Genomic DNA, 8,762 nt, shown 5'->3' on the forward strand with positions numbered 1-8,762 from the left:
TTAGTAACTTAATACTACTCACCAATGTTGAGGGGAATTTGAGGAAGTGTTCCCACCCCCTCCCCCAAAATTGCACCAGAACATTAAAGGTAAAGAAACTGACTCTGGGACCAATGAGGTGGTAAAAATAATCAGATCATAAGAAAAGTAAAGGAATACAAAATTTGGGAGGTAAAATGTCAGCGTTGCTGCCTTGAAGATGCTCCTTCTATTTGACATAGTTGGATGTTCTATTTTATTGTAATAATTTCAATAGCATTGAACAAATAGGAAATTTTGAAATATGTTTATATTTTTTTCTCATTCCAAAACCAACTTGTTTATGTGCTAGGGGCAGGGGCCTGACAAAAAAAAAAAAAAGAATTACTAAGTAGACTGAGGGGCAGGGACCATGGGAAAGAAAAATGGCTAGTTATCTCGCTAGAAAAGCAATGTGTTATGATTGAACCCAGGCAGGTGTGACCCTGCTCGTAAATTTTATGTAAACTTTTTACCCTGCCAGTAGGAACGACTAATGAACCGCTTTGCAGTTTGTTTTTTCTTTTTTAAAAAAATACTTTGTAGTGTTGCAGATAAAAGGTCTTGCTGTACTCTTGGTCTGCACTGCAAGCTGTGGGCTCTTATGGGAAGGACACGGCTGGCAGTCAGCTGATCAGCTTAATAAAGGCTCTTAAAATTTTAATTCTGAGTCGGTGGTCTATCTCGCTGAGCTAACCCATAACAGTTTATATAACCAAAGATTTCTACCCTGAGTAAGGTAATAAATAAAATTATATTTGAAACTCTAAAATTTTCATCATATAGTAGATTGATGTTCAAGAGTAATATATACGCTCTTACTTGAATTAAAATAAAAGGTTTCATTAATATCAATTCATGGATTGCCTTGAAAATGGAAACATAAGTAGAGGCTTACCAAATGTTCTCCATTTCATCTCTTACAATGGATATGAGACACCAGTTAATTTTTATGTAAAGACATAAATGGTAAATGTACAGAAGAAATATTATTGGTTAATGGATCCTAGGGAATAGATAAGAATGAAGAATTATATAGTTTGTTTTTTGAAAAAAAATTAGGTTATTAGAAAAAACTTTTCCTTTCAAAACCAAACATAAAACAAGAAATTTTTGAGCCCTGAGAAGTGACACCATCTCCTCAGTTCTAATAAATTTGCTTCGGTATTGAAACAGAATTTTTGGACTGGAACCCGGATTCTTTGTCCGCCGGAGTCAAAGAATGAATCCACGGACAGAAGATGGTATAGCAACGGTGGAAATTTATTAAAGAACAAGTACAGACTCCCCAACGTAGGGAGGGGGAAGACTCCTATATGGAGAGGGGGAAGGTCCCACTGAGTTCCTTTCCCTATGGCTTATAAAGGCTGCAGATCCTGGTGCCTTGATATCCCCTATGATTCGTCACTATTCCCTTGGACTGGTTACTAGAGTAACACCTGGGCTCAAGGTTGAACTTCACATGGGACACGTGAGGTTCTCCCCCCTCCTTCCTTATTGTTTTTCTATTCCCTTTGGGCTTTCTTCTTCTCCTTCTGGATGAAGGGCTTCCTTCCCTTTATTTTGTAAATATAGACCTTTGCTGTTCCCAGCTCCCTCATTCTATGGAAATGTACCTGTTGCACCTTTTCAGCTTCCCTATTCTATGGAAATACACCTTCTGCTGCTCTGCAGCCCTGTGCTTCTTCCATGCTCCCCTTGATTTCTAAAATTTCCTAAAACCTGTCCTTTTCACCCCCAAAAATTCCTGTTTCAGTATGTCTGTGTTTTTCCCAAAAGACAATTTTTCCAATTCTATCACCAGTGTTATTGTAGTGTTTTTAGCCCATTGGGTAAATTCCCGTTTAAAAGGCAAGCGCCAAAGACACAAAGCTGTGCTGCTCAGAGCTCCCCAAAGGATGGAACAGACACAGTGGGGTTAGGCCTCCCTCTTTCCACCTCCTCCTACCACCCACACACTGGCTTCATATGAAAAGAAACAACACAATATTATTCTGTCTTTGCTTTTGTGACCAATTCCTAACAAGTTGGTACTTTGGTGTTTGAGTCCCTCACCAAGGAGTCTTCTCAGCAGGCATCCACTGAACAGATAAAAAGACAGAGAAACATCCCACTGAATGCCAGACCTTTTGATAATATTTGTTCAATAATGTTCTTCAAGGCAATGGAATCACTTTCAGAAAGTGCCTAACGGCCTGAGGCCCGCAGCAGAGGAACACACTTTGAATCCCAAATAATTAGAATATTCTTTAAAAGTAATAAAAAGTCCTGAAATGTCTTCCCTAGTGAGAGTGCTAGAGAGATGTTTCATAATCTCACAGAGAATGTACTCATCATTAGTAACTGTAAGATTGTGATTTAGAAGACATACATACTTGGTCACTCAGTTAACCAAAATATATTTCTCATATATAGGGGTCTTCCTCTATTGTTCTTGGCACACAGCTCCCAGCACCATTGGGATGGTCCCAGTGTTGAGAGCCATAAAGGCGTTATTGTTATGTTAATGAGGTGATTTTGGAAAGCAGCTAAAGATGGGGGCTGGTCAGCAGGAGACTTCCCATTATTTTCTTAATATTTTGAGGGGTGATTGATGGGATTGGAAGTCCGTAAGAAGTTAACATTATAACCAAAAAGCTCTTAAACATTTGCACAGAATTTGTGTATTACTCATACACCGCTCACATAGAAGAGTTGTCTTTATTTTCTGCTTTTGGCCGTCTATAAGAAGTGGCTGGTGATGGAGAGACATAGATAAAGTTCACCAATGACTGAGATTTAGACTTTGCTGGAGAGGGGGTGACTGGAACCCTCTGGATGGTGGACACGTTACTCAACTGCTATAGGTCCAGGCTAACGATGAGAAAACTGCCTGTTTGGGTGTCCACAAAACTTACAGGAAGCTGTCTTCTGGGTGCTGGAGATGGAACTGGAGGGGAAGCCTGGCCCCAGGGGCGCTGCTGAAACTCAACAAGGCGCCATCTACTGGTGAGTCATTGCGGCTCCTCTAGAAAGGAAGGCCCTGGGTGTGGGCTGAACTGGCAGGGAAGCTGTTGGCAGGGGTGCTCCTGAGCTCACGGGGAAGCCCACTTGATGCCAGCAGAACTCGCCTGGAGGTAACCCACAGGGCATCTGTGCGTTTCCCTGGAAAGCCGGCTGGGGTGTCACGCAGCTTGCGGGGAAGCTGTCTGTAGGGCTGCTCTTGGGTTCGCTAGGCTCTTGCTGAGGTGCAAGCAGAACTCCAGGAGCTTATCACCTGCTGGATCGCCCGTGAGAATGGCTGGGCAGTCAGCAGGGGAGCTTACAGAACTTGCCAATGGCCCATGTGGAGGTGCACTGTGCTCCCAGGAAGCTGCCTGGGGGGACTGGTGGACCTCGCTAGAAGGTCACCATGGGGGTGCCATCAAAAGTTGGGGGTCAGGGGACAAAGAAGGACACTGAGTGCTGGAGGAGCCAAGAGAGAGGAAAGAGCACCTGGAAACCAGGTAGAGATGGCCCTTCCTCCTGCCGTGCCCTCCACAGCGCTCTACTGATCGAGCTTCGCCTGTGGAGTTGGCAGAGAAGGGTCGCTCGCAGGGCCCAGCTCCAGAGTCACGATGCAGGACAATGACGGGAAGGTTTGCTGAGGGACAAGGAATTGCTCGCTGGCACCAGGGCTTCATTCTTGTTGGGAAGGAGGGTGAGGGTAGAAAGAGTTTTGATAGCATTTCCAATTTTGTTCATGTGTGTCCATTGACCATATTTAATCTCTTCTCATTCCAGTGTTGGCATGCCTTCACTTCGCAGGAATTTGTTACCTCTAGGCTGTCAAATTTATTATTGAATAGTTTCCCAAATCTTCCTTTAAAAATAATATAATAATACTATATTTTTAAAATCATCTGTTTGTAGCTTTTTATCCTTTTCACAGTATGTATTTGCCTTTTTTGTATTTATTGCTCTTGATTTACAAACTGGCCCCCACACACAGAGCGTAGGGAGAGACTGAAGGAGGCAGGTGTGACAGGCCTGGGAACTTACATAGGAGGCTCCTTCCAGGTGACTGCAGGATGAGAGATTTCTTCATCCAACCTCCAGAACCTTAAGAGTTTATATAGAGTCCTTTGCGGGGTCAGTCATGATACTGTTGGGTGGTCCATGATACTTTCTCAAGGCTATGTCCTTGGAACAGCTCCTACTGTGGGAACAGTGGGCTGAATACACATTCCAAGGACAAGGGAGGGGGCACAGAGTCTCTGATAGTTTTCGTTCCAACTCACAGGTCAACCAGGGGTTACATCATCTTGATGACCTCCAACAACTGCAGAGGTTAGTGATCACCAAAACAGTGCATGTGCTTACCGTATTTGCCGGCGTATAAGATGACTGGGCGTATAAGACGACCCCCTAACATTTCCACTCAAAATACAGAGTTTGCTATAGCCTCGCCGTATAAGACTACCCCCTCTTCCGCACACCTTCCACACACCAAATAAAAGGTAAAACAATATCAGATTTGATGTTAACATTTTAATTTATATTCAAATGCTTATGACATGCAGGAAAACTGTCACAAGGCTGTATGTAATCAAACATATACATAAAACAGTGCAAGTTTAGTACCGGTAAACATACCGGTAATTCACTAAAGAAAACACACTCTATAGACTGGTACCGTAGATGCTTCTCGGGAACACAGGCAGGCAGCCCACAACCTAGAGGGACTGTCAATGATAGAAGTAAGATAACAAATAGAGGGAGAAAGCAAGTGCCGGGCAAGTCCCTAGCAAGTTTGCTGGCGTGACAGTTTCACCTTAAAAGCCTTCAAACTCCTCTTCATCATCTGATATTAAAAGTTCATCAATGACATCTTGGTGCCATGATAGGGATGATAGGGGTTTGACTGGTCGACATTTTCTATGCTGTACTGTACAATGGGGCAGTATTGTGGTTGGCTGTTGGCTGTATACAAAGCCTGATTTGATTGGTCCCTGCTCCCTGTTTGCCCGCCCTGTCACTATAGCAGTCTGGTCCACCTTTGCATCAGCATCTCCCTGGGACCTCACTAGTGCGCAAGTGCGAGCTCTTCAACATTCTAACAGGCACCATGATAGCGCAAAATCGTGAATCTTCAATGCATATGTAAAGAAATATATGGTAACCCGAATTTACCACACTCGCAAAATCACACACAGCCAACCATACACCCAGTATGGTATCGCGATTCGCGATTTTGCGCTATCATACTGGGTGTATGGTCGGCTGTGTGCGATTTTGCGAGTGTGGTAAAATCGCATAACAGCAAAATCACATAACAGCCGAGCATACACCCAGCAGCGCTGCTGATGCCTGAACGGTATGTGGAATGAAGTGGGCGGGCATCGGGAGGCCACTATGGCACGGGGAAAGCACTATGGGCAGTCTATCTGAAGTGTACCTGGCATATAAGACGACCCCCCACTTGGAGGCATATTTTTCAGGGCCAAAAAATCGTCTTATATGCCGGCAAATACGGTAATTATCATTGAGGACAGGACGTGTGACTAATGGTTGGTCCAAACCAAAGAAAGATGAACAGAGTGTGGCTTCCACAGGGAAGTTGAGTCATTCTTCTCTTTGTTCTTCTGCCACAGCTTCCATGGGCCCATGATGGCTGCTTGAGGACAGTTGCCCTGTGGATTCCACTGACCAACGATTGTAATGCAAGTAAGAAATGAACATGTGTTATGTGATGCCAATGAAATGTGGGGTTATGTTGTGTCAGTTATCTTTAATTGCCTGACTTAAACAACAGTGCTTTCTTTTCTTTCTCTCCTTGTTCAGTCTTTCCAGAGGTTTATCTATGTTAGGAGTCTTTTCAAAAGAAAAGGAAGCTTTGGGTATTATAGCAGGGTTGACAAAATCACAGACTATACATCAATCTCTGCTCCTTACTAGCTTTGTGGTCTTGGGAAAGTTATGCACTCTCTCTCTGCAATGCTTTCCTCATTTATAAAACGAGAATGAATACGTTTACCCATTTCTAAGGGTTGTTCTGAGGATGGAGTCAGTCTATGTAAAGCACTTAGAACAGCCCTGCGCACACAGTATGTGCTGTAGATGTTATCCATTATTGTCTATATTTTTTCTGCACTTTATTACTTTCTGTCCTTATCTTTATTCCTGCTCATTTCTTGCCTTCTTACTTCTTTGGATTTATTCTCTTGTTTTCTTCCTGGTGTTTTGGAGGAATATTTAGCTCACTTATTTATAACCTTTCCTGTCTTCTGATAAATATTTTTGGGGATATATATGGCCCTCGCAGTACTGCCTTTGCTGGTTCCCAGAAATTTTGACACGAAGTGCTTTTATGCTCACTCAGCTGTAAATTTAGGACTTCCTCCTATAAATTTCTCTTTAACCCAAGTGCTGCCTAGTTGTTTGTTTCTTGGTTTGCAGATATTTGGAGTTTCTATAAGACTATACATTTGGTTTTTATTTCTAATGTTTATTGAGTAATAGTTGGAAAACTCCAACATGTTGCTCTTATGTAATATGTTGAGGCTTTTTGTGTGACTCGCTACTTGATTGAATTGGGAGAATGTTTCATATGTGCTTGGAAAAGAGAAACTGGGCTCATAAGGTATAAAGTTACTCATGTATCTTTTGGTTCATAGTTATTAATGATCACACATATGAAATTTTAATTTGTTTCCTTGTGCTGTTTCTGATACACAGGTTTTAAAATCATTAACTACAGCCACTGATTTAGCTATTTCTCCTCATAGTTCATCAATTGCCATCAGAGATTATGTGTAATTTTTGTGTGCTAATATAGTCATTATTATTATATCTTTTGGATCTTAGTTTCTTTTATCAGCCTACATGCAAGCTAAACTTTTAACTGTGAATGATTTTTTTCATTTAAAAATCTATTTAGTCTGAAATTAATGTTGCTACACCATATTGTTTTTCGGCCACATTTGCCTGGTATGTTATTTTTCATTCTTTTCTTTAATTTTTGTTTTAAGTGCGTTCAGTGTTGCACATGAGATTATGAATTGATAGGAAGGCAGCCATACATACCTGCTATAACTAAGTGATTCAAACATTCCTTATTTATTTAATGAGGTGACAGGACTTAATGGAATGAAGTGGTAAAGCAACTAAACAGAAGCATGTTGTATAAGTGTTTCATTGCTTTGTCTCTGTGGTGGACTATTGCAAGGGACCATGAATTCTGTGTCCTGCCAGTTGAATAAAATGCTAAATTTTTATTGCACCTCTGTCATTTTAGTTCAGGCTTACAATGCAATTCCGTAACAGCTTACACTAGAAAGCATTTTGCCTTAGTTTATGAGAAAGGATATAAACATAGAGTTTTCTTGTTGCTTGAACTAAACTCAGCACTGGGAGGCCAGATCCTTATCCATGCAGGGGACGGTGTCCTTGAATAATATCTTTACTTTCAGCTTTCCAGTGTTCTCAAGAATCCTACCTTATTTATACTGTTTCTTAAAAATAACTTATAGCCAGACTCTTTCTCAGCATTAGGCTGAGGCTATGCTAATATACAGCTACAATTAAAATCTTAAAAGGATGCAACAGTGACTTATTATTTCTCACTGACATCATAGTTTGATGTGGGAAACATGGATCTTTTCATTGGTTCTATTGCAAAGATGACTCAGGGGCCTGGCTGCTCAAGAGCTCTAACACATGGACTCTTGAGTTGGCACCGCAGGGGAAAGGAGAATTTGAGCGTCATGTTTTTAAGGGCCAGGCTTGAAAGACTTAACACCACAATGGCCAGTTAGCACCGCCCAGAACTCAGTCACATGTCTGGAAATGAACTGTCAGGAAGATTGTGTGATGCCTTCTTTCTTGTCTGTCCAAGAAAAGGAAATGGTGGTGAAAACTTAGCACTGCCTCCATCGAATTGTCTAGTTGAAATCATTGACTTTTATTTTTATTCTTTAAAAATATATTTTATTGATTTTTTACAGAGAGGAAGGGAGAGGGATAGAGAGTTAGAAACATCGACCAGCTGCCTCCTGCACACCCACTACTGGGGGTGCACCTACAACCAAGGTATATGCCCTTGACCGGAATCGAACTTGGGACCTTTCAGTCCGCAGGCCAACGCTCTATCCACTGAGCCAAACCGGTCAGGGCTGAAATCATTGACTTTTAATTGGTTACTCAACCCAGTTAAATTTATTATACGTTTCAATTGTTTCTGATATCTCATTTTATATTCTATTTATAATACTTTCATTTGGCTTTTCTTTTATACTAATTGCATAGACAAATGAGGTTTTATTCTGGAAGTTTGAAGTTCTTATACTTTAATATTATTAGTTATCCCTAACTTATTGAGGCCTATCGTTTTTGTTTTGTTTTTTCCCCAAACAGCCTCTTAAATTTGTCAATTTTTGTTTTTCCTTCATGTAAAGAACTCTCTTACTGCCTTTGGCTTTCTCCTTGGTCCTTCTACATTACCATATAGTTATCACTTAAAAATTTACTATGGATACACTTTAATAATTTCAGGGGATATGTCGTTGGTTATTGTTAATTTATACAACAACCTATTTTATCAAGTAATTTACTTCTTATAAGTTGCTGATGAAGTACTTCAAGACTTCTTTCAGAAAGGCTCTAGCTATGGTAAATTTCGGAGGCATTCATTATTGAGAATATTTGTATTTTAGTCTCTTATTTAAGTGGTAATTTAGCTAGTTATATTTTCCTGTATTTGCCATTTCTTTTCTTTACCACTTTGT

Source organism: Myotis davidii, unplaced genomic scaffold (assembly GCF_000327345.1).
Source record: "Myotis davidii unplaced genomic scaffold, ASM32734v1 scaffold765, whole genome shotgun sequence".
Lineage (NCBI taxonomy): Eukaryota > Metazoa > Chordata > Mammalia > Chiroptera > Vespertilionidae > Myotis > Myotis davidii.